Source organism: Xyrauchen texanus, chromosome 2, assembly GCF_025860055.1.
Source record: "Xyrauchen texanus isolate HMW12.3.18 chromosome 2, RBS_HiC_50CHRs, whole genome shotgun sequence".
Classification (NCBI taxonomy): Eukaryota; Metazoa; Chordata; class Actinopteri; order Cypriniformes; family Catostomidae; genus Xyrauchen; species Xyrauchen texanus.
The window spans coordinates 14,293,864-14,318,504 of record NC_068277.1 but is presented as its reverse complement, the minus strand read 5'-3'; the positions used below and the strand labels follow the sequence as shown (position 1 = coordinate 14,318,504).

Sequence of the window (24,641 nt, the reverse complement as noted above, 5' to 3'; positions counted from 1 at the left end):
CTCTGAAACCTAGTGAGCTGCCTTGCTGTCAGACTGCTTTGGCAACTACCTTCTAAGGCAGCATCTTAACTAAAATAGAACCTCTCAAGTGTCTGATTTTGAACACTCTACATATACAGAACCCTGCGTGGAACGCCAACCCCACGAAATGTTGGTGCGGCTATTCTTATGAGGACTCTCCATGGACATAATTATTTTGATACAGTATGAACTATAGATTCTGTCGCCTAACCCTAACCTAGCTCTACCCCTAAACCTAACCCTCACAAAAAACTTTCTGAATTTTTTAATAAAAAATAAAAAAAATAAACAAAACTGTTTAATATGTTTTTTTTTAAGTAATTTGAATTATGGGGACACTAGAAATGTCCTCATATACCACAATTATAGCATAATAATACCCTTTCCTTGTAACCCCCCTCACACACACACACACACAAACATAAAACCAACCAAACAAACAAACAAAAACTTTCACAATGGTTTATGTACCAGAGTATAAGGTCATTACAGACCCTAGGTATGTAACATGTTTTATTTTAATTTTTTTGCACTTCCATAAATTATATTTTGATTATTATTTAATATCTATATAAGTTTACTATCACAGGATATCTATTTATTTGTTTATTACACAAGAAATGAGTACTAAATTCATACAAATAAACAGTATGTCGAGTTGATTTTCTGTGCAACAATGATTATCAACTATTGTGAATTATCAGTATTCCACATGCGAGTACACATTCATATTATACATGCTTTTTGTTACTCAAGGTGGTGCTGTTGTTTCAGTGATTGTCTCGATTTACATTTGACATTGCTATTTGATGAAGTAACAACATGGAAGTAAACTATAGCAAGTACAACACATGAAAAGCATGACATGCATGTTTTGCATCGAAGGTATTACTGTATCATGTATTTAAGCATGACTGGAACACTACTGAAAAAAACAGCATCCAGAGCCAGAACTGTGTTATTGAAAATTGAAGTACAGTACCTGCCGATGTTGTTGTTGATCATTTGTCACATCTTGGAAGATACTAATTGAGAAAAAATAAAATAAACTGTAACCTTTATTGAAAGGTGCTCTGTAAGCTGCTATTATTAAGAAACTCTTTAGAACTTGGCTGTTGGATTATTTCCATTCGGTACGATCAGTTGAGACTTTCAGATCAGCTCTTTGGCTTAAGGGGAGTTTAGGCCAGGCAGTCTTTTTAAACCCTCTCTAACAGGAAAGTCCAGGTACATCCAGAGTTTATGTGCATTATAAAGCTCTGCTTGACTGTTTTCTTTTGAACATCTGCCCCTGGGAGCCATTAACCCAGATGCTCTTTTTGCCACTCAACTGTTTTGGTGCCTGTTATGGAAACCTTGGATTGCTCCAGTCCAGCACTGCTGTCTGTTTCCAGTCCAGTTGTTATGTTTGTGACTTGTTGGCATTTCTGTGCTGGATGGCTTTTATTATTGTGATTTAATACTGGAATGTGCTGGTGGCACAGCAACCATGCAAACACATGCTGCATCCTGTTGTTATGACAGACTTCCAAGCATCTCTACTCATATGGGCTGGTGCTAATGCACTGCTGTTAAAACTCTGATAAAAGTGTACAGTGTGTGCACCAAACGTCCTTAATGTGCCCTTGACCACAAGGTTGAATCTCACGAAATCTGTCAAGAACATGTCCAGGTCTTATTTCAGGTCAAAATCATTTGAAGAAAAAAATCGAATTCAACATAAATAAAATTGCTTAATTGTCATGAAAATAATGTCACAATGCAAAAACAAATAGTCTTAAAATATGCGTAATTTTCTTTAAGCAATATATAATATTGCCAGCCATCCCGTCTGGCACCAACAATCATCCATGCGATAATCGAATCAGCCAATCGTGTTGCAGCAGGGCAGTGCATAAAATCATGCAGATACAGGTCAGGAGCTTCAGTTAATGTTGACATCAACTCTCAGAATGGGGAAAAATGTCATCTCATGTTTCTGATTTTGACCATGGCATGATTGTTGGTGACAGATGGGCTAGTTTGAATATTTCTGTAACGTTCCAAGCCGTCCTGTCTGAAGAGGCCTCATCTTTCTAAGGAAAATACCACTGGTCCTGAAGCCGCTGCCTGCATGCTATTTCTCTCCAATACGGCCTTTCTCGTGCCATGAGGATGGTGGATACTGTTAAGTCCTGTGCATATAGCCACAGATAAAGGGCATTCCCCTACCAACACTGGGCTTAAACTATAGTTAAAACACACATTCCCTCTGGGCATCTCTCTGGCCAGACAGAAAAGGCTCATAGTATGCAGCAGCTTTCCTCTCAGAGACCCATAAAGAATATCTAATCAGTTTTTTTGTCTTTCACTACCTGCTCGAGACTTGACTTTGAGTTTAGCCAGCTGGAGCATTCTGGCTCGGGGCAGTATGTTGGTGCCAGTGTTTCCACTCACAATGAGTCCAGTCCTTTCTAAAAGAAGTTTTCGTTTGAAAAGATGTGACACTGTGCAGGCAGAAAGCACAGATTTATAAATGGATGGGTTCAGAGTGTGCTGATTAATTTGGGTTAAGGGGCATGCAGAGGTGATTGGATATGAAATTCTGGCTTTGAAAGGGAAAGGCTTGGGAAAGACAGTGCCACGTACCATATTTATTGTCTACGGTGTGGTGAAAATGGTACTGAGTACTGTGATGCACTGAAATTCAATCCCAACATGGCATAACAGAACTCATATATTAGCTGTCACAGAAGTGAACAATAATGAACAAAGCAGATGGATGTGGTATTTAAGTAATAAGCAACCAAATGCTCCGTTGTTTTGTGAATATAGTCACGTCAATGCACCGCAATACCTTAAAACCCTTCAGCCGTGACCATATTCACATTGCTTTTATAAAACATTTACAACATAATCAAAATATTAAGGACACATTTTAGTTAAAACATTATTTTATCAAGCAAATACAAGCAATTTATTTGAATAAACATCTTCTGTTGAATCAATTGCTGAGTTTAAAGTCAATTGCTGGGGCTTAAAGTAAAAAATGTCATGTAGTGCCCAGAGACAGGAAAAAAAAAAATGTCAAAGGCACATTAAAAGCTGAAATTCCTGAAAACTTTTTTTTTGGCATGACTAGTGCAGAATAATCTTTTATTGTTATTTCTGAAAATATAAGCAGTGAAACAACTGTTTTAAAATATGATAAATATGAGTCATTGTGTGTAACCAACATGTAGGTATTTATTTTGTTGTTTATGTTGACCATAAAACATAAAACAAACCCTTCAGACCCTCAAGACTGAGCATGAAGTTTTAAAAAAACATCTGATTTTTTTTTTTTACATTTTTCTATGAAAAGGCGCATTTTGTTCATGTGGCGCAACCCCGAGAAAACGTCTTGATATTTTTTACTCAAAAATGTATGATATTTATAAAATGTGTTTTATCTTGAAAAATGAGTTTGAAAACTTTTTGGAAATAATGATTAAGTTGTTTATACTCTCATGTATTCAAGGTGCAATGACCCATAAGTATTAGACCCCCCAAATTTATATTTAAGTACTTTTTTATTATAAATCTTCACTTTCACTTTTACATCTGAAAGTGAAACTAAACAGGCACACATGCGATTTTCAGATGTGAAAGTGAAAGTTGAGATTTATATTAAAAAAGGACTGAAATTTTGATCTGTTTTTCACCCACCCTTATCATATTGCCAAGTGCAGCGTCAAGTGGTGTGACCATGCCAAACGTCTTATCCCATTATCGTGAGAGCGCTAATTCTAAGTGCAATTTTCATGCCAGTGCAAGTGGGCATGGGAAGTAATGATTGCGCTACAGTGTGTGTGTATGAGCGCAAACTCAGGGTGTATTTTATGTAAATGAAGTAGCGTAAAGCGCAGTATGTCACGATAAGACGTTTCAAGACTCTTAACTCCTGCATTTGCAGTTTAGAGATTCTACCAGCAGGTGGTAATAAAGTTAATGTACAAATTCTGAAAGAACAGAACATCAAATTATGTCCCTACAATCGCTGTTGAAGCCATTTGTTGAAACAAAAAATTATGAGATTTGTGTTAAACTTTCTAGAGATCATGGTTTATTTTTTCGTTTATTATTATTTTTATTATGTTTATATTTATTATTGTCCTTGCATATTTACAATTGTATTTATGATTTAATTCTGACTAGTTATTTTCCACCTGTTGTTATGGAGTGATTTTTAAAACACTGCAAAAGGGTCCGGTGAAAGAAATTGGATTTGAGTTTGGATAATGTTTGGAAGTAGTATGATTTTTTTGAACACTTCATTATTTTAATTATATTTGAATTTCATTTGAAGTGAATTTAGAAATATTTTTGGTTTCATTTTTTCGTGTTTCAATAAATGAATTACATTTTTCAAATCAAAATTGACCGGTAGAAGTGAAGTGCTTTCTGACACAATCACTGGTATTACTCCCAGCCGTGGCAAGTTGATTGTTGCCCAGGCACAAAATTTGCTTTAGTGCTCTCACGAAAATAAGACATAGCGCTTGTTGCACCTAAAATACAATAGAAGTGAAAATAGAGCCCATAGTCCTTGACCTGTAAAATAATGTTAATTGTTGGCCTAAATGTGTGATGTAGAGTGGTATATATATATATATATATTAGGTGAACAGGTGTTTGGCATCAAGTGTAGCCTACAATATGTATGAAGTCAGTTCCCCTCAGGTTCACACTGGTGTCCTAGCAGAGTAACCGAAGACCACAGGTGTATTTCATCACTTTAACAATGGTCGCGATTCAGAAAGTGTACAGATATATTCTGTATTTGTTGCTATCTAATGCAAATGAAATTCATACATTAAAGATGTGTCCAAATGTTTCTAAAATGAAACAAATAAACAAATAATTATTTGATAGTTATATTTACAACGCATTACTAAATTCAACAGCAACATTACTATTTAAATGAACCTAGTTCTAGCGTTAAGGTTTATGCTCATGATGGCTTTTTCTAATGGCTTACAGCCATTAACAATCTAAACAGACCCATTTATAATCGAAACATAAATGTTGATAAATTAAGTGTGCTTCTAATTGACATTAACACAGCCCTCACTTACGTGTGAATTAAGATGCATGTGATACAAACATTAACTTAATTGGCAGTATTTTCTCATTGCCATACAAACAGTTAAGTGATATGAATAAATATGTATAAATGAATATATATATATATATATATATATATCAATAAAAATTCTTCTCAAGTACATTTGTCATTTTAAGGATGTTTAAATATTTTAAGTGGAGGTTTTTGATACACCGTCTGGTGCACCTGGACATATCATCAGTGATGTAACCTAGGATCACGGGGGTTTCGGTCTTTCAACAATCAGACCCCTCCCCTAGGCTGACCCAGCCGGGGTGATCAAGTCCCAGCTTATGTCCAGGTGGCGCTACTACCCTACACGCCATGCCTCTCCTCTCCTGATCCACAGCCACCTTGATGCTAATTCTGCAGCATCAGTGGCCAACTTGATGGCCCTTCGATGACTTCGCCCCTGTGATGCCAAGCATTTTGTAGGCCCTGCAAAGGAATGGCCCACAAACCCTCGACATCCCACTTCGACAGGTTGGCATATTGCCCGCCACCCATTGCTCCGGCAACCCTCCACAAGCTGGGAGTACTTTGCCCTCTTTCTTTCGTTGGCCTCCTCCATTCGGTCCTCCCAAGGCACTGTTAACTCTAAGAGAATCACCTGCTTGGAGGCCTCTGAGGTGAGCACAATGTCAGGCCTTAATGTTGTAATGGCAACTGCTTCAGGGAACTTCAGCTGCTTGCCCAGATCAACTGCCAGCTCCCAGTCGCACGCCGATGCCAACAGGCCAGAGGAGGTGCCCCGGGCAGCTGGTATTGACTTCTCCCCAGCTCTGACAAAGGCTGTGGTCTTCACTGGGCGAAGGCTCTTGCTGTGGCTAATTCCACTGCAGATAGAATCCGCTACGGCTTTTAGGACCTGGTCATGCCGCCAGCGGTAACGCCCTTCGCCCAGGGCTTTTGGACAGCAGCTCAGGATGTGTTCCAACGTTCCTCTCCTCTGGCATAGGGGGCATGCTGGTGTCTCCACCTTTCCCCAGGAGAAGAGGTTGGATGGACTTGGCAACACGTCATAGACCGCCTGGATCAGGAATTTTATCCTGTAGGGTTCAGCCTTCCAAAGCTCAGTCCATGTGACTTTGCGCTCCACTGTTCGGCTCCCATCTTGTCCAGGGCCCTGTTGCCGCATCCCAGCCATCTGGCAAGCTCGTTTCTCCTCAACTCCTGCACGCACCTCCTCCAGGATCAGGGACCTCCTCTCTTTCCCTTCTACCTTGTCATAGCGAGGAGTTCTTCTGCTGCCCAGGCCAGCTCTCCCATGTGCCACTGAGCCCACCAACACCCTTTGCCGTAGCCTTGACTCTGCGTCGTCCACTGCCACGGCAGCCCTCCACTTCCGCCCTGTCCTGACCTCAATCCCAGCCTGGGCAACCTTTGGATCACTGGAATCCCGATACTGTAAGACCTCCCTGGACCGCGTCACCATGAACTCCTCGCTCAGGCTGCTCATGGGAAGCTTCAGCTTGTTGTTCTGCCCATATAGTGCAATGCTACTCAGGCTTCGAGGCAGTCCCAGCCACCTGCGCAAAAACCTGCTAAACAACACAAAATACTAATTAAGAAATTATATACTTTAAGTTGTATTGGATATATTGACATTTTAAAGACTGCTCACTTACTATCCATTAAAATAAAAAATATTTGTATTATTATTATTATCACTATTATTTGTGTGTTTTCAACCTGAAAATTCCTTATGGCATTGTGTATGGGTTCTCGTAGGCTAAATAGTATGTAAACGCAGATGCAATTGCTTGGCTATTCCATTGCATGTGCACATTCCCATTTCACATACTTGAAGAAATCTTGTGTTGCTATGGTGGTATCAAACCTCAGTACTCAAAGAAGCCTTCGAAGGTCTGAGCTATTTAACCAAATATGTTATTATTCGGGTAGCTAGAACATTTGACAGTTAACTAGCTTTAACTTTCATGATCAGTGAGATTCCCTTCAAACTGTTGCTCCACCATTACAGTAGTTTTCCTGGGAGTGACAATTTACCATAGAAGGAGACAGATAATGCCTACTATAGCGCCACTTATGGCAATACTAAGGGGCTAATGTGATATGTGCTTGCGCTCTTTAGCTAGATAAGTCTTCACTCTTAACCAGCTTGTTTGCTTGATTTCATTGTTACAATTTAGTGTGTCAAAGTTCCATAAATAAGTTACTGTAACTCTAAGTCAAACCCTGTGTCTTAATATGATTTGTTCCTTGCTACACAGAACGCAATGATCAATGTGCCAATGAGTAGGATGTCCAAAAACTCAGTATTCATCATTTAGTATGATATGGCAGAGAACCGCCAGTCCGGTGCCTTTTTTCAAGTGTAAGAGCTGTTGGTACCAAGAAAATAGTTTCTAGAGGTTAAATTTGTACTTGTTTAACAAAACCAGAGTAAATAATTTTGATTAATATTTTATTATTGTTAGTACGTGTCTGTAAAAGAACATACAGATCAAAGGACAATGCAAACGTATATGCAAATGAAGTCTCCCTCCACACTCACATGTTCCTTTTGACTGCCTATTTGTAATTTTCAAATCAATAATGAACTTTTGAAAACATAAAAAAAGGGAAACGCAACATTTGGTTACGTAGCACTTTTTCTTTGGTACAGACCTTACTCTCAACTTTTGTGTATGTGTGTGTGTGTGTGCATGGATAGCTGCTCCTAACTGTCTCTAATTAAAGCCTGAGTTCTTTTCAACACCTAAAAACAAATTTCATCACCCCTTTGCCTGCTAATGCACATAACGCCTTTTTATTCAGTGACACCCTTGATCTATTTTTAATGTGCCGTTTCAATAAATTCACATCTCTGAATGCCTGTCTCGACTTTCACGTTCGTTTGCCAAAGAGGATGCTGGTAAAGGCAAGGTTGGGATGCTAATCAGGACTCTCTTATTTATATGGGACATCTACTCTTACCCTGAGCATTTTAGCGAAAGTGTTGCATAGAGTCACATTTATCTAATCCTCAAGAACGTCTGACAAGCACACAAGTCTAATGCCTGATATTTGACATTTGATGTCGGTGCACACTACATGGGAGATGTTTTGTTATCCCAGGATTAAGCCTTTTGATGCATAACACAAGGGTGGAATAAGGTGGATTCCAGAAATTACAGCATTATATGGGACATTACTTCAATAACATCTGATAATTACAATTAAAATTTGTAAATAAAAATAAATGACATGGCATACCAATTAATAGAATTCATTGCATATATAAATATTTGCTGAGAAAGCCCTCAAATAACAATAATTCAATATATAATGATTCATTATTAATTCAAAATAGTTAAATGTAAATAATAGTAAATTTTATATATATATATATATATATATATATATATATATATATATATATATATATATATATATATATATATATATATATATAGTATATTATAAAAATAAAATCCAGATAATTAAAATGCATTAGAATGCATTTAGAATTCAATATACTGTATAGTTTTTTCCCCTCCATATTATTAAATATAAGCCAATCGTTCACAGCAATCCACTTTGCAATTTAATTCATCAATCAGTCCAATATTTACAGTATTATAAGGGCTTGTTTAAGAATGCTTTCATCTCACTTTGAATGTGTTACGTCATAAACATACCATTTTTAGGTCTCAAGGTCAAGTTAAACGTAGTTTGAAACTTAGAAAAACATAACTTGAGTTCGGATTTCAACTCCATAAAACTGTGCTTGAACACAAGAACATGTTCTCATCTTGTGCTGTCTGCTGTCGGTAAGTATCATTTGTTCGCTGAAAAAGCTGCTCATTACATATACAGCTTGAGTTTCGCTTACTGCCCCCTGGAGAAACCAGGTAGTACTGATTGAATTGCCCCGAATTACGGTCAGGAGACATGATAAATTGTATAATTTTTTTTCATGCGTTATTTTTCATATAATTAATCACACAAAATGAACATGTTAAATCGACAGTAGTAGTCAACCGAAAGTGTTTTTTTATGGCCGATACCGATATCCAGAGAGCAGGGTGTCCGATACAATGCTGATATATCACACAATTTAATATAGTATAACATAAAAATTTAATTGCTAAAAAATAAAAGAAACTCTTATTTAGCACTATATTTACTAAATTTTACACAAAATGTTGTCTTTGTAAAAAAAAACTTAAAAAAATTATATTGTATTTTAATGGTAGATAGCAGTTTAATCTGATTTCTGTCTAGTCATAAAAGTTTTGTAATTTATTTGCACATGAAGAAACTGATAATATATTAGGAAGAAGGAAATAACAGTGCACATAGTAGTCCAGCAACCAGTCCAGGATGGCATGTGCGCATTAGTAATCAAATTTTTTTATTTTTTTATTTTACAAAAGGCAGAATCAAACCCATTGTACATACAGTGCATAGTGAATATGACATTAACTCATAGTGCACGTGAAGCATTTTTGCTTTAAGGTTGCACTTGTGTGGATCCAGCCGAGCAGCAATGACAGTTTAAATGGGCTGAATCACCTGCTTGGATTGTCACAAACTGACTATCATGATTTGTGAATTAGAGGAACTTTTGGTCCTGATTCTTTTTTTTTATTTTTTATTTTTTTATTTAGTTTGACAGGGACATTGTACATTAATAAAACATTCCTGTAAATGTACCAGAATTAGCCAAAGGCTATTTTTCATCCGTAGTCCCTGGACAAAATGTTACAAGTCAACCTAAAGAAAAAATTAATTAAGAATACATAATAGAAATTTTAATAATTACACAGTACCATAAAAAGCTTTTTAAACAGTTTTGGATCAATTAAAAACAATCAAGCAAAATATAAACAATAATAGGATGACTAGCAGATATGAGATTCTAATGTTGACAAATCTGAGTACTGATTAACCGATTTTTCAATTGAACCCTAAGTAAAGCATATGTGTCTAGATCTCTTATAGTTGTCGGAATACTATTCCATTCTTGTGCAGCTTTGACAGAGAAAGCAGACTGACTAAATTTACTTCGTCTAAGCGGTATGATACAGTCTTGTCTTAATGCACCTCTTGTAACGCGATAATCAGTTGTTCTAATACTGAACTAACTGACCAAGAGGGGAGAAGACAAACCATGAATAATTTTATACATCAGGCATATATTAGCATACTTAATCATGTTTTCCCAACTTAAGAGTTTATATTTTTCCAGTATTGGACAATGATGAGAATATACCGAATTCTTATCAAAGACCTTAAGTGTACGTTTGTATAAGGACTCTAATGGTTTTAGAGTCACTGAACTCGCCTGAGACCAGGTGGTTAAACAGAAAGTCATGTGAGAAATAACCATAGAATTCATAAACATCTTAGCTGCTTCTAATGACATGTTATCTCTAGTAAGCCTAAAATTATAGAGATTAAACTTAACCCGCTTACAAACCTTTTTTACGTGAGCTTTAAATGTAAGTTTAGAGTCAATCAGTATTCCCAGATATTTATATTGTGGCACTACCTGCAGCCTCATCCCTGACACGTAAACATCAGGCTCCCTATTAATACTGTTAGACTTAGATAAAAATATACATACTGTTTTGGACACATTTAGTTGCAAGCAATTTTCTTTTAGCCATGACGACACATTAGCCATAGAATCCGTAAGTTCATTTGCAACTTGTGTTAGACTATTACCATGTATATAAATCACTGTATCGTCTGCATACATTTGTACAGTAGTGCCAGGGCATGAAAGATGAAAATCATTTATATACATAGCAAAAAGCACTGGACCCAAGATAGATCCTTGCGGAACACCAGTTGATATACCTAAATCATTAGATATGTGATTATGTAGTCTAACACATTGAAATCTATCTGATAGATATGACTCTATCCAGTTAAGTGTATGTGTTGAAAAATTAAAACAAGCTAATTTAGACATAAGGATTCCATGATTAATGGTGTCAAAGGCTTTCTTTAGATCTAGGAACACTACTCCAACTACACCACCTTTATCTAATAGAGTTTTAATATTTTCTATAAAAAAACAATTTGCGGTTTCCGTTGAGTATTTTGCTCTAAAACCAAACTGCATTGGATGCATTGAAAATGAACTACTACTCAAGTAACTATTAATCTGTTCTGCAACTAGTTTCTCCATAATTTTTGAAAAGGTTGGTAATATACTAATTGGCCTATAATTATCAATAGAAAGGGGTCTCCACTTTTTAGTATTGGAACAACAATCGCTGACTTCCATGCACTTGGGAATTTTTCCTGGGAAATTGAAAGATTAATAACTTTACTAATAGGTTTAATTAGGGTCAAACTAGATTCTTTGAGCATAACAACATCCATACCATATTTATCTTTTGCTCTAGATGACTTAAGAGATCTAATTGTTCTCATAACATCAGAGTCACTAACTGGCCTTATTCTAAAAGCAGGCTCCACTGTTGTAACTGGACAGGCATTAGTATACGCAGGCGGAAAACAACGAGTAATAGTTTCAACGGAATCAATAAAATGATGATTAAAAATCTCTACCATCTCAACTGGATTATTTACTGATTTCCCTTTTACTTTAAGTTCTAGAATTTTCTTATCTTCCTTTTGTTGGCCTGTTAATTTTTTTAACTGATTCCAAATAATTCTAGGATTGCCTCATAGTAAGGAAAAAATCTGCCTTAGCTTTCTGTAATTTCCTTACCACAGAGTTCCTCAACATAGTAAATCGATATCTATCACTACTCAATTTAGTTTTAAGTGAGGTTTTCAAAGCATGATCCCTATCTTTCATCAAATTCAGAATATCTACATTTATCCTTGGGACCATATTCTTTTTCTTTCTATGATTAAGTTTACAGGTATAATCAGTAATAATATTTCCTAATCTTTTTGTAAAAATGTCACTATCTTCCTCATAATCAATACCCAATAATAAATTATCCCATTCTATCTGCTGAATAGCACCTTTAAAATGTTCTTGTTTATGCTTTGGTATCCCAAAGAATTCACATTTCTTAACAAATGAGCTAAACCTCTTCTTAGTTAGTTTCCTAGTTACCAAAATCATATTATGGTCAGACAAACCAGTTATCATATTACAAGATTTCAGAATTCGCTCAGGTCTGTTTGTAAATATCAGATCAATTTGACTTTTAGTAGAATTAGTTATTCTAGTAGGTCCACTAATTAAAGATCAAGACCATCAGTTATCTGCTTAAGATTTTTCCTGGTAGGTTTATCTTCCCAATTAATGTTAAAATCACCCATAATTATTACCTCCTTGTTAAAATTACATTCTTTCAGTAAAGTATCAAAATTTTCATAGAAACTGCAATTAGATGAAGGGGGACGATAGATTAAAATGAGAGTAAACGACATTTGTGTAGATAAGACAATGTTTAAACCAATGCATTCCAATTCATGACAATTCTGAAGTTCTGATTCTAGCTGACTGGATATTTATTTATTTTATTTATTTATTTATTTTTTTATATGCACTTCAGAGGAAGATATTAGAAGAGTGCTCAACGCTATTTTTTTATTATTAAGAGCTATGTGATGATTCTTCAGAAATCCTCCCTTTGTTTTTCCTTATACCCGGCTTTTGGGTTTGTAACAACCTTAGTGTGAGTAAATAATGACACAATTGTAATTTTTGGTAATTTTCTTTGTACTTTTCCTTATATAAAAATGGCAAAATGTGTCCTCAGCTACCCTCACAAAGCTGGGCTTTTGACAACAGACTCCTGACTGAAATAAAACATTTTTTATTTGTTCAATGTTGCCAAGTCACCTTCACGGTCACACAGCAGATAAAATTATCATCAAACCTCAATGTGTCAAGTTGTTGATAAGACTAGAATCAGGACAGAGTGGAATTTCAACATGTTGGTATTGGTAGAGGAATAATGCCAAGAACTATGTTGCTTGTTTGAATGAGCTGTCATGTCCTTGGTAAGAATTCAAAGTTAAAAGATTTGTATCCTTTTTCAATCCAACATCATAGATCTAGCTAGCAACCAGTATAATAAAAAAAATAGTGAAGCTAAAACTCACCTAAATCTGTCACCACTCTATTTCATTCAGCATATCACCCCAACTACTTTATTAATAGTTGTTGACAGTCATTTCATAGTCACAATGGTTTTTCCTGGCTCTCTTAAAGGGGTCATATAATTGTAATTTTTTTTTTCTAAATAAACTTTTTCCCTTGATCGGACTGAAAAATTCTGGGACCTGGTAAAGACTTGAGCCACTCCCTTATAATGTTATACTGAGTGGCAGGTGCTACACACAGCTAGAAACCCCACAATATTTACCAACTGTTGTCGTTAATTATTGTGGTGTTTAGGAAAAAGGGTATCAATCCTACTTAATCTGTATAACTCACCGTGACTAGACAGCTGAACGCCACATAGACATCGTTGACGTGTCAATGAGGGCAGGGTGCTCAAGTGTTTTTGTAGTTGAGAGTCACCATCATGTGGTTTAAGTAGCATGTATGTTGGGTTGAAAATATCAAACACGGATTGAGTATCTCATCTTCAAACGTTGTTCTGAAATCAACAAGCACCAAATAAAATGCAGGATGTCAACAGCTCAACCATGCAGTGTGATCGACACAAAGATGCGTTTACAACCACTGCCTGAAACGATCTGCACATCGGTATCAGCAGTTTGTGATGCACGAACGATTTGTATGTGCTGTGCTTGTCCATCTTGCCACACTTTAATAGTTTTTAGCTTCACATTCAGCAGGCGCGAGGGACTTCATATCAATAAAATACTAGATCAACTCTCTCGCTGTTGCTTGCATGCCAGTGATCACCCCTCCACGAAGGAATGATGGCACGCTCGCCATAGGTTGCCTACCCAATTCTTAGATATTCGGGTTGTGAGCTGAGGGAACAAGACATATTGATATATATTACATATTGATAAAGGATAACAAAGATCAAAACATTTATTTGGTATATGGAATAGAGTGCATGGATGAATCATGCACAATAAGACTAGGAACATGTATTAAAAAAGTAAACAGGGTCATAGTGATTTAATGTTAATTCAAGTCACATCTAAACATGTATATACTTCCATACATACTCATCCATATTCTCTGTGCACTCACTGTATTTTCACACTTTTACGTGAAAGTGTTTTAGCTCTCCCATATTTCTCCATAAAACTAATATTAAGTTATAGGATATAATTGTCTAACTTAATACAGTCTAACATGAAAGCCCTGCATAAAAGCTGTCATAAATGATATTCAGTAAGAGTGTGTATCGTATCATCCATTCCCATCCAGCTGTCTTAATCAAAGCTGGAAAACTTCTGGAATTTAACCTGGGCCATAATAACTGGATGTTATTATAGGGATCATGTATTTGCTCGGTAAAGGGGAACAGACCTTTTTGAGGATGTGACTTACTGAGCAGGGATTGCAAGTAGTTTTTTGTGTGCACACTGCTTTGAGAAGCACATACATCCACACACCTCCAGAAGAGTGAAAATATATAAGCTCTGTTCCAAAACCTTTCTGTCTACTGCCTACATATTTTGTAAATTGATAAAAAAAAAAAAAAATATATATATATATATATATATATATATATATATATATATATATATATATATATATATATATATATATATATACAGTATATATACACTCACCTAAAGGATTATTAGGAACACCTGTTCAATTTTTCATTAATGCAATTATCTAATCAACCAATCACATGGCAGTTGCTTCAATGCATTTAGGGGTGTGGTCCTGGTCAAGACAATCTCCTGAACTCCAAACTGAATGTCAGAATGGGAAAGAAAGGTGATTTAAGCAATTTTGAGCGTGGCATGGTTGTTGGTGCCAGACGGGCCGGTCTGAGTATTTCACAATCTGCTCAGTTACTGGGATTTTCACGCACAACCATTTCTAGGGTTTACAAAGAATGGTGTAAAAAGGGAAAAACATCCAGTATGCGGCAGTCCTGTGGGCGAAAATGCCTTGTTGATGCTAGAGGTCAGAGGATAATGGGCCGACTGATTCAAGCTGATAGAAGAGCAACTTTGCCTGAAATAACCACTCGTTACAACCGAGGTATGCAGCAAAGCATTTGTGAAGCCACAACACGCACAACCTTGAGGCAGATGGGCTACAACAGCAGAACACCCCACCGGGTACCACTCATCTCCACTACAAATAGGAAAAAGAGGCTACAATTTGCAAGAGCTCACCAAAATTGGACAGTTGAAGACTGGAAAAATGTTGCCTGGTCTGATGAGTCTCAATTTCTGTTGAGACATTCAGATGGTAGAGTCAGAATTTGGCGTAAACAGAATGAGAACATGGATCCATCATGCCTTGTTACCACTGTGCAGGCTGGTGGTGGTGGTGTAATGGTGTGGGGGATGTTTTCTTGGCACACTTTAGGCCCCTTAGTGCCAATTGGGCATTGTTTAAATGCCACGGCCTACCTGAGCTTTTTTGGGCCTACCTGAGTTTCTGACCATGTCCATCCCTTTATGGCCACCATGTACCCATCCTCTGATGGCTACTTCCAGCAGGATAATGCACCATGTCACAAAGCTCGAATCATTTCAAATTGGTTTCTTGAACATGACAATGGGCTAAAATGGCCCCCACAGTCACCAGATCTCAACCCAATAGAGCATCTTTGGGATGTGGTGGAACGGGAGCTTCTTGCCCTGGATGTGCATCCCACAAATCTCCATCAACTGCAAGATGCTATCCTATCAATATGGGCCAACATTTCTAAAGAATGTTTTCAGCACCTTGTTGAATCAATGCCACGTAGAATTAAGGCAGTTCTGAAGGCGAAAGGGGGTCAAACACAGTATTAGTATGGTGTTCCTAATAATCCTTTAGGTGAGTGTGTATATATATATATATATATATTAGAATTATTCATATTTTATGAATAGCCATACATAAGGCATATTTTAAATATAATATTGCTACATTTATAAATGGGCGTTTCATATCGTTTTGACATATGTCAGGTTTTAGCCTCGCCCCACATCCAGTTCTATCCGAATACATATTTTGCCATAGCAACAGATACAGATAATGGCTTCACTACACACCCCTACTATGATGCCTTTAAATTCTGTCAAGTTTTACAGCCCATCTAGGTTTTTGAACACAGCTACATAATTTAATCTGCAGTTTACTTTTTCAGCACATATGGTGTTTAGTTTTTTTTTTTTTACCTAAAAGTTTCCACTGTTTTTGTCATTTTGTTGTAAAATTGTCAAATTCAGTGTGAGCTGAGTCTTTCCTGCTATGTGGGGGGCTGTAGTGGTTCTCAGATCAGTTTGCTTTGGTTACTTAGGGGCCCGGGAAGTGGGCCACCCCCCCTCTTGACAACAGGTGTAGCCCCTGGAACAGCACAACCATCTGGAGCTCATTTGACTGTCTTTTGAGAGCATGTTGATTTAGGAATTGCCTCATTTTGCTTCCCTATTTCATGTAAGACTCCTTGTCACAGTGTTCTTTGGTTGCAGCTTTACATTTACACATTAACGCACATTAAATGGAAAAATCTGTCAATTTATTCATCATAATTTTTTTTTTTAAACGTATAACTTTTTCCTTCTGTGCCACACAAAAGGAGATATTTTGAAAATTGTTCTTGTTGCTCTTTTCCATATAATTAAATTGAATAGAGACTGGGGCTATTAAAAGAATAGAAAAATATAAATCTCTTATCATTTACTCTTTCATAAATAAAGAGAAACACAAATCTCAGTATTTAAGGAGATATGTTGTGTTTATATCTATAAATTCATAAAGTACAAGTCACTGGGGTCCAAAACTTCCAAGCTTCAGAAATGACATAAAGGCAGCATAAAATAATTTGTACGACTCATGATTTTAATCTAAATTACACTTCCTCACACTTGAAGCAGATGCAGAGAATTGAAATCATGCTCTCAGTATGTGCTCATGCTATACACATGCTCTGCGCATGCATCAAGCTCGATGAAATGTAGTCGAGCTTTAAGTCATATTTGTGCCAAGGAGACTGCTTAAACTTTGGTATGTTCTCGCCCAAAATCAGAAGACATGGATTAAACCACTCAAGTCATATGGATTACCTTTATGCTGCCTTTATGTCCTTTTTGGAGCTTATCATTTTTGGACCCTGTTGACTATTGTATGAATATAAAAACATACATTTATGAAAAAATATTCTGTGTTCTGAAGAAGAAATACAGTAATTCGAGTTTGAGATGGCATAAAGGTGAGTAAATTATGAGAAAACTATTCTTTTTGGGTGAACCATTCCATTATACTCCATTATATTCACCAAAGAAGTACATGGGAGACGTGAGTGTAATCATCCATGTGCCCTGCCATTTTTTTATTTTTAGAGTAGAGAAGAATAGTCTACCAATGGGGTTTCCTATATGTATGACGTAGGGTGTAGAGGAACACAAAAATATCAATTCTCTTTTCGTAAATACACAACGTACCCCCCCCCCCCACACACACTTTTGAACTAGGGAAATAGGGTAGACTACCTCTATTCCCTGACATAACCCTGGGGATTATTCTGCCCCAATGTTAGTCACTAGACTAAAGTATCAGTCTATTTGGAGGTCGTTGTTCTCTCTTAGGGTAGGGCCGAACTGTAAGCACATTAACAGCTACAGTCTCTTTCACAGGGGGCTGATTTGACTAAGGCACAGACTGGCATCTTTCTCATGGCTTGTTGAACTCGCAGGCAGTTCATTTTTCATAGATGGTGTTGATGGATGTTCAGGTAAAGGCTGGTAGTATTGCACAACCTCCAGAAAAGGATCTGCAGTTGCTTGTTTCCCTAAGTTGTCACAGAAATTGTAGCCAGTAACTGATCCACGTCTTCTCCAAATGAGGTGGTCACTAGCAAGCTCAACGGTGTAAGACACCGGACTGGTCTGTGCAACCACGGTAGCTGGTAACACTTGACACCCTTCCCATAGTTATGGGTCAACACTTTGTCACACTTGTTCTTCCTGACTTTCAGCCCAAAGTCCTTCAGTCTCTGCAGAGGGGCTTCCAGTTTACACAGGTGCTCTTGCTCATCTTTCCTGATGATTAGCAAATTATAGACGTAACACTGTACCATGGTCAGTCCACTGAGGATTTGATTCATCGCTCTGTGTGTCCTGAGCATTTTCCATTTGGTTCACATTCTTCCTGTAAATTTCTGGTAATTTTTCTTTTTATGTCCAGCATTTTATCTTGGTTGTGTCTTTTTGTTTTTGCAGGCACGTTCAATGTGACCTTTCTTGCCACAGTTTCTACAGTCCATGTCCTTACACCAACAATTTGCTGGCTGGTGATCCACTTTACTACAGCGATAACGTTCCTTATTTGAGGTTGACTTTTTCTTTAAATCAGAATATACCTTGTGTACTTTCTTCCTTGGCCACCATTTCCATTGACAGAATATGCATTCTGTAATGTTAAATTGCATTCAGATAGCAGTCGCTTTTGTAAAGCTTCACTATGAAGGCCACAGAAAAGCCTGTCCCGTATGGTATCACCCAGTGATTGACCAAACTCACAATGTTTGGACAGTCATTTCAGAACAGCCACAAATTATGAGATCGATTCACCATATTGCTGATTTCTTTTATGGAACCTCAATCTCTCTGTGATAATCAGTGGTTTTGGTGAATAGTGGTCCTTGGGTAAACTCACTATTTCTATTGATTGTTTCCTGGTTTAGCTGGTTGTGTTAAGAGCTGCAACAAATGTTTTCAGTCCCATGACACTATGAAATGTTGACACCACTGCGTCAGCTTTGATTTAGTTTGCCAGCACATAGTCAAAACATTCAGTGTAAGCACTCCACTGCTCTACTAATTCATCAAATGGGCCTGTACAACCTATCTATATATGTATGATGTACACTAGGAAGGGCGTAGAGGGAAAAAAAAGAAGATACATTCTCGTTTCATAAATACACAACAAAAAGCATTTAAACAAATCCATAAATTAGACAATGAGATTTATGTGCTCTGATGAACTGACTGAAAATTTTGAAATGTTTGCCCATCATGTTCCCCTCCACCATAGGTCTCAAATATAAAACTGTAACAGTGGTGTTTTTTATGGTGTCAATTATTTATTTATTTATGTTCATTTTGGGGCTTGAAAGCCTTAATCCCCATTCATTTTAAATATATGTAAACAGGCAGATAAAAATAAATAAATAAATATATGAATTGAAAAATAAACCACCTTATGTGTTCCACAGAAGAAAAAAGTTTAACAAGTTTTGCAACAAAATGAGGGTGGTCAATGTTGACAGAATTTTCATACTAGGGTAAATTCATCTTTTATCTTTATAGCAGCTTTATAATTACTGTAAATTCAAGACCAGGGCTAAGATGCAAAAAAAAAAAAAAAAAAAATGACAATAATAAAAAAAAAAAAAAAACACAACAATGACAGATGAAAACATTGAATTTAGACAAGCCTTTTGTTTACTTTACAGTATTCCTGACCGTAGGGAGAATTTTGAGCTGCTAAGAATTTATTGCTCCTTGAAGAATTCCACTGGAACAGGACTGTTTGAGAAATAAGAACAGATAACAAAAGGATAGATGATGCCAGGGTTGTCTCTTGGGCTGCAGATTCGAGGTTCAACAAGGTCTACCTCAAACAGAGGCTTCTTTAAGACATTCTTAACATGCTGGATAGATCAGATATTGTCCTCCCATGCTGCTTTATGTCTCAATTAGGACTTAGCATGAAACACTGGCATAAATTTACTTGTTGCTAATGAATCAAACAAAGAGGCTAATATGCAACTCAGCAAAAGTAATTACATGATAAGTCAAATGAGAGAGGTCAGAACAACTCTGCATCATTCACTCGATTTTATGGGTAAGGACAATCAGAAGGACATATACTGTATTTCTATGGAAGGCAGTTAAAGAAATTATTAACATAATAATTACAATTCTGTCATCATGTTACTCCAAACCTGTATGATTTTCTTTGTTCCAAGTAACAAGGAGAAATTCAGCAGAATGTCTAAGTTGAAACACCTTTTTTTCATGTAATTTGTCTTTGGCAAATTTATTTAAATAGGCAATGCTCTTGAAGTAATCAATCACCCTCAATGCCTTTTTTATTCAATTATTTTTAATGTAAACAAACTTTCATTTCTAAATTCATAGTCACTCACAGTAGCCAAAGTCTATTCGTTTATTTCAATGACACAGTAAATTTAAGAAATATTCAAATTTTCATCCTAATCTCTTCCCGCCATGTCCTTTGTTCACAGATTGCATGTCATCAGATGCAAAGCTTTACAAACAAATGAATACCACCTATTTCTCACTTAACTAGGACATAGACTGCATTGGGTTACCAAAGGTCTAAGAGCCGTGTTATCCCAGCCAATATACAGGCTGCTCGCTATTTCCCAGTCACATCAACCAGTGGTTAACTTTTATTACAGGAGAGCTCAGATGGATTAAAGCTGAATCGCAACAATGTGCGGCTGTGCATAGATTTTACGCCACGTTACCCCTTCCTGGGAACTGCCTGTCACTGGCTTTGTTTGAGAGTGGAAGTTTTTTTTTGGAGAGCTGTGTATACACCTACTTTGTGTCTTCCCACTACACACACACACACACACACACACACACACAGAGAGAGAGAGAGAGAGAGAGAGAGAGGTTCATCCTTTAGTCATGCCGTAAGCACAATTGAACAAGCCAATGGCCGGCCACCAAACTGTGGTAATTTGTACAAAAAGGTTTGTAAATGGAAAAAAAAAGAAAAACACACCACAGACTTTGATTGTCCACCCTGTTGCGCTGAGTTTAATAGTCAGAGGTCATCCTTTGATTTGAATTTGGCTGATGTTTTCTGTTTTTGCTGATGGGGAGTCATTTTGTTGTTTCTGGATAAGTCGAGCAAGTATGTTCCACTGATCAAAGGCTGTAAATAGCTCAGGATAATTGTATATGTGTATACAGGGTCCAAAATTACCTTTTTGCTATATGGCTGCCAATTGTAAGTGAATTGAGAAAGATGTACCAATTATAATTGTTTCTTACTGGCCATAAAACTTTATTTTGTGTTATTACTTTTACTAATTATTAAATAATTATGTGTTGCATATTAGTGACAAAAGAACAGGTCTTTGAGAGACATCGTAATTTGGTTCCTCATATTTTTGTATTGATGGCTTAATGCGAGAAATATTCCATATACGGTATGCATCACCATATGGAGTTCTGGAGAAAGTAATAACTTAATGCATCCTAGATTAACTTCTAATGGTACATTTTTAAATGAAAAGTGATTAGAGGATGTGCAAAGGTCCAACAGATGTTTTTTTTTTTGGTAGATGTTTTTATTTAAATCACTTATGTTATTTATATTAGCCAGGGTCAGACTATAATTCTTAATATTTGACTTATAACGTGCATTATATAGTTATGTATAAAGTTAGCACACCCTGATGAGTAACAAAGTTCTATTTACTTCTATTTTATCAAATAGTTAATTTTGAATCCTGTGTGAATATTTTCAGCACACGTTGTCTTTTTCAGTCCAAATACAAATTAAACTACACTTTTAAGTGCTTCTAAAGTGCCCTCTTGTACAAAGTCATTTCTTGAGATCATTCATTTTTTTCAACAGTGAGTGTAATAAAGCAGATGACAATTAGGAGACCACTCTCGTACTTACTTTCTCTAAATGCATATACACCCACAACCTCCCAAGAATCTCCACCTCTTGTAAGCAATTAGAGAAATACAGAGGGGGAAATGTCCTGTTTTGGCACAAGTTGTGTTCTTGTTACATGGGGTATGTTCGGAATAGCATACTATGCACAGCATGACGTGGTAACAACACAGAAATAATTTACCTTAGTGTTGTTTAACAAGTAAATTATATCCACAATTAACAACTTTCTTCATACTTTATATACACTCACTGAGCACATTATTAGGAACACCAGTAAATCTGCCATTCGTGTTGCAGCAGTGCAATGCATAAAATCATGTAGCTACGGGCCAGGAGCTTCTGTTAATGTTCACATCAACCATCAGAATGGGCAAAAAATGTGATCTCAGTGACTGATTTCGACTGTTGCGTGATTGTTGGTGCCAGACTGACTGGTTTGAGTGTTTCTGTATCTGCTTATCTCCTGGGATTCCCACGCACAACAGTCTCTAGAGTTTACTCAGAATGGTGCCAAAAACAAAAAAACATCCAGTGAGTGTCAGTTCTACATACGGAACAACTTGTTGATGAGAGAGGTCAACAGAGCCAGATTGGTTCGAGCTGTCAGAAAGGCTACGGTAACTCAGATATCCACTCTGTACAATTGTAGTGAGCAGAATAGTATCTCAGAATGCACAACATGTTGAACTTGAGGCGGATGGGCAACAACAGCCAAATACCTTGCTGGGCTCCTCATTAGGACCATAGTGTTCCTAAAAAGTGCTCAGTTAGTGTATATTGCACTCACAGTTCAAAAAAAGCCACTACACTTGTGGTTCTCGACCTTTGTTTTAAATTATGGAATAGAAAAGTATTCAGTGGATGCAAACTTCAGAATCTTGCCGAATGTAGTAGGTAATCTGGGTATTTTTCACCTACTGTTTTATGAATTTTGAGGATTCATAAATACGGACACCTTTCTCAATATACACGCTGCTTTTGGCATACAATTTAGCAGGAAAGTATGCATATTCAAACACAGGGTTTATCTCCTGTGATATGATTTTAAACATCACTTTATGACTAATTGTTTGATCAGACTGCCAAAACTTAAGACATGTTTATACAAACTTGGTTTAAATTTGCGAAACTACATAGCTACATTTATTTCTGAGATGATAACTGGACACCACTTGCTGACAACAGTAGAACATACGAATGTTTGAAATATCAACCAATGAATATTGTGTTTTACATTTTTTTTTAAATGGGTATTCAGTATATACTGTGCAGTATACTGTAAACAGTATTCTAGTATTCTGTTTCAGACAAAGACTTGGTTATATACACAACCAAACAAAGAAATGTCTGCTTAAAAATATTCTATTTCCTTGAAAAACAGTGCATGACAGTTTAATTTTAATTATACTTAGCTTAGAGTTTCAGGACTGTTAGACTGATATATCGACCGGACTGATTAATCATCTGATGAAACACACATGAGGGTTATTTTTTCTTGCATTTTTTTACATTTAGTTATAGTCAAGGCACAATACAAAGTGGTGGGCAGAAGAGAATTTGAACAAAATCCAGAATCAAGCTTGCATCGTCCATTAGAGCATCACGGCTGAACGTGTCAAAGTGATTTAATACAGTGCTGTGTTTGATACTTTGCTTTTGAATACATGTTTGGAACAACAGCTCTTATTACAAAACTCTCTGGAATATTTTATTCTTATTGGTCAATTGTAGCATTCTTCAGTCAAATATTTTATAATGACTGCTAAACTGAATAATTCACCATTGTACCTGGCAACCAATTTCCTACATACTGTAGCTATGCTAGTTTCATGTTTCTAGTATCACTCTGTGGTCTGCTCACATAATAAAATAAGTAGCCATTCAATAAGCAGAATAATATACAGTGAATAGTCAGCTGCTCAGTATAACAAAATTAAGAAGATACAAGATAACCCTACCATGGTTTATTTTGCAATAATTACCAACTAACTGTACATTATCTCTCACAAACATGCCGATTAGAGGCTTTAGTTTGACTTTTGCTTTCTTGTGTTCAGATTCGGGTTTGAGCCCAGATCCTCTCCTGTGTTCTCTCCTTCTACTCCTCCCCTTTCTCTCTCCTGCTACTTCTCTTTCTCGTGCATTCTCATGCTGTGTCTGTACATGTGTTTTTGGACTTGTTTGCAATATTGTAAATCTGATAATTTCCTTTCCTACAGCATCTATATTGAGCATTATAATTTCTTCCATTAATTTCTATATGAGTAGCCTGTCTCCTCATACTGTCTCTTGCACTGGTGCTTTAACAGCTTATATTGACTTCTGTACTAAAATTTCAACATAACACTTAATGGAGTGAGAATAAAAAATGTAATGCTCATCTCAGCTATACCAAACCTGATACAGATGCAAAAGTGCTGTTATATCCTTTTAGACCAAGGGTGATCTGAAAATGATAAGCCAGTTTCACTGATCTAAAACTGATGAATCACATCATAGTTAATTCACCAGAGGAAAGTTGTATTGCTCAGAGGTTGCTCTTTCATAAATCAAGAGACTTCATAGATTTCTCAGTTATGTTTCATGTATAAACTTTGTCTCAGATGATTTCCCAAAAATTATTTAGGAAAAATAGAAATAAATACAAAATTAGACCATTTTTGACATACAGTAAGAGTATAGTGAAGAATAAAAAAACAACTCAAAGAGCATATTTTAGATAAGTAAGTCTTGAAGTTGAAATGTGTGAAATTGAAAACTTTCGATTGAAGACTTTGG

General features: G+C 36.5%; 1 protein-coding gene across 1 annotated transcript in view; it reads left to right on the top strand.

The window, feature by feature from the left end:
* LOC127658428 (ADAMTS-like protein 3) overlaps nucleotides 1–24,641 on the top strand; it is a 233,453-nt gene that overhangs the window by 33,494 nt on the left and 175,318 nt on the right. The gene's annotated exons all lie outside the window — the stretch shown is intronic.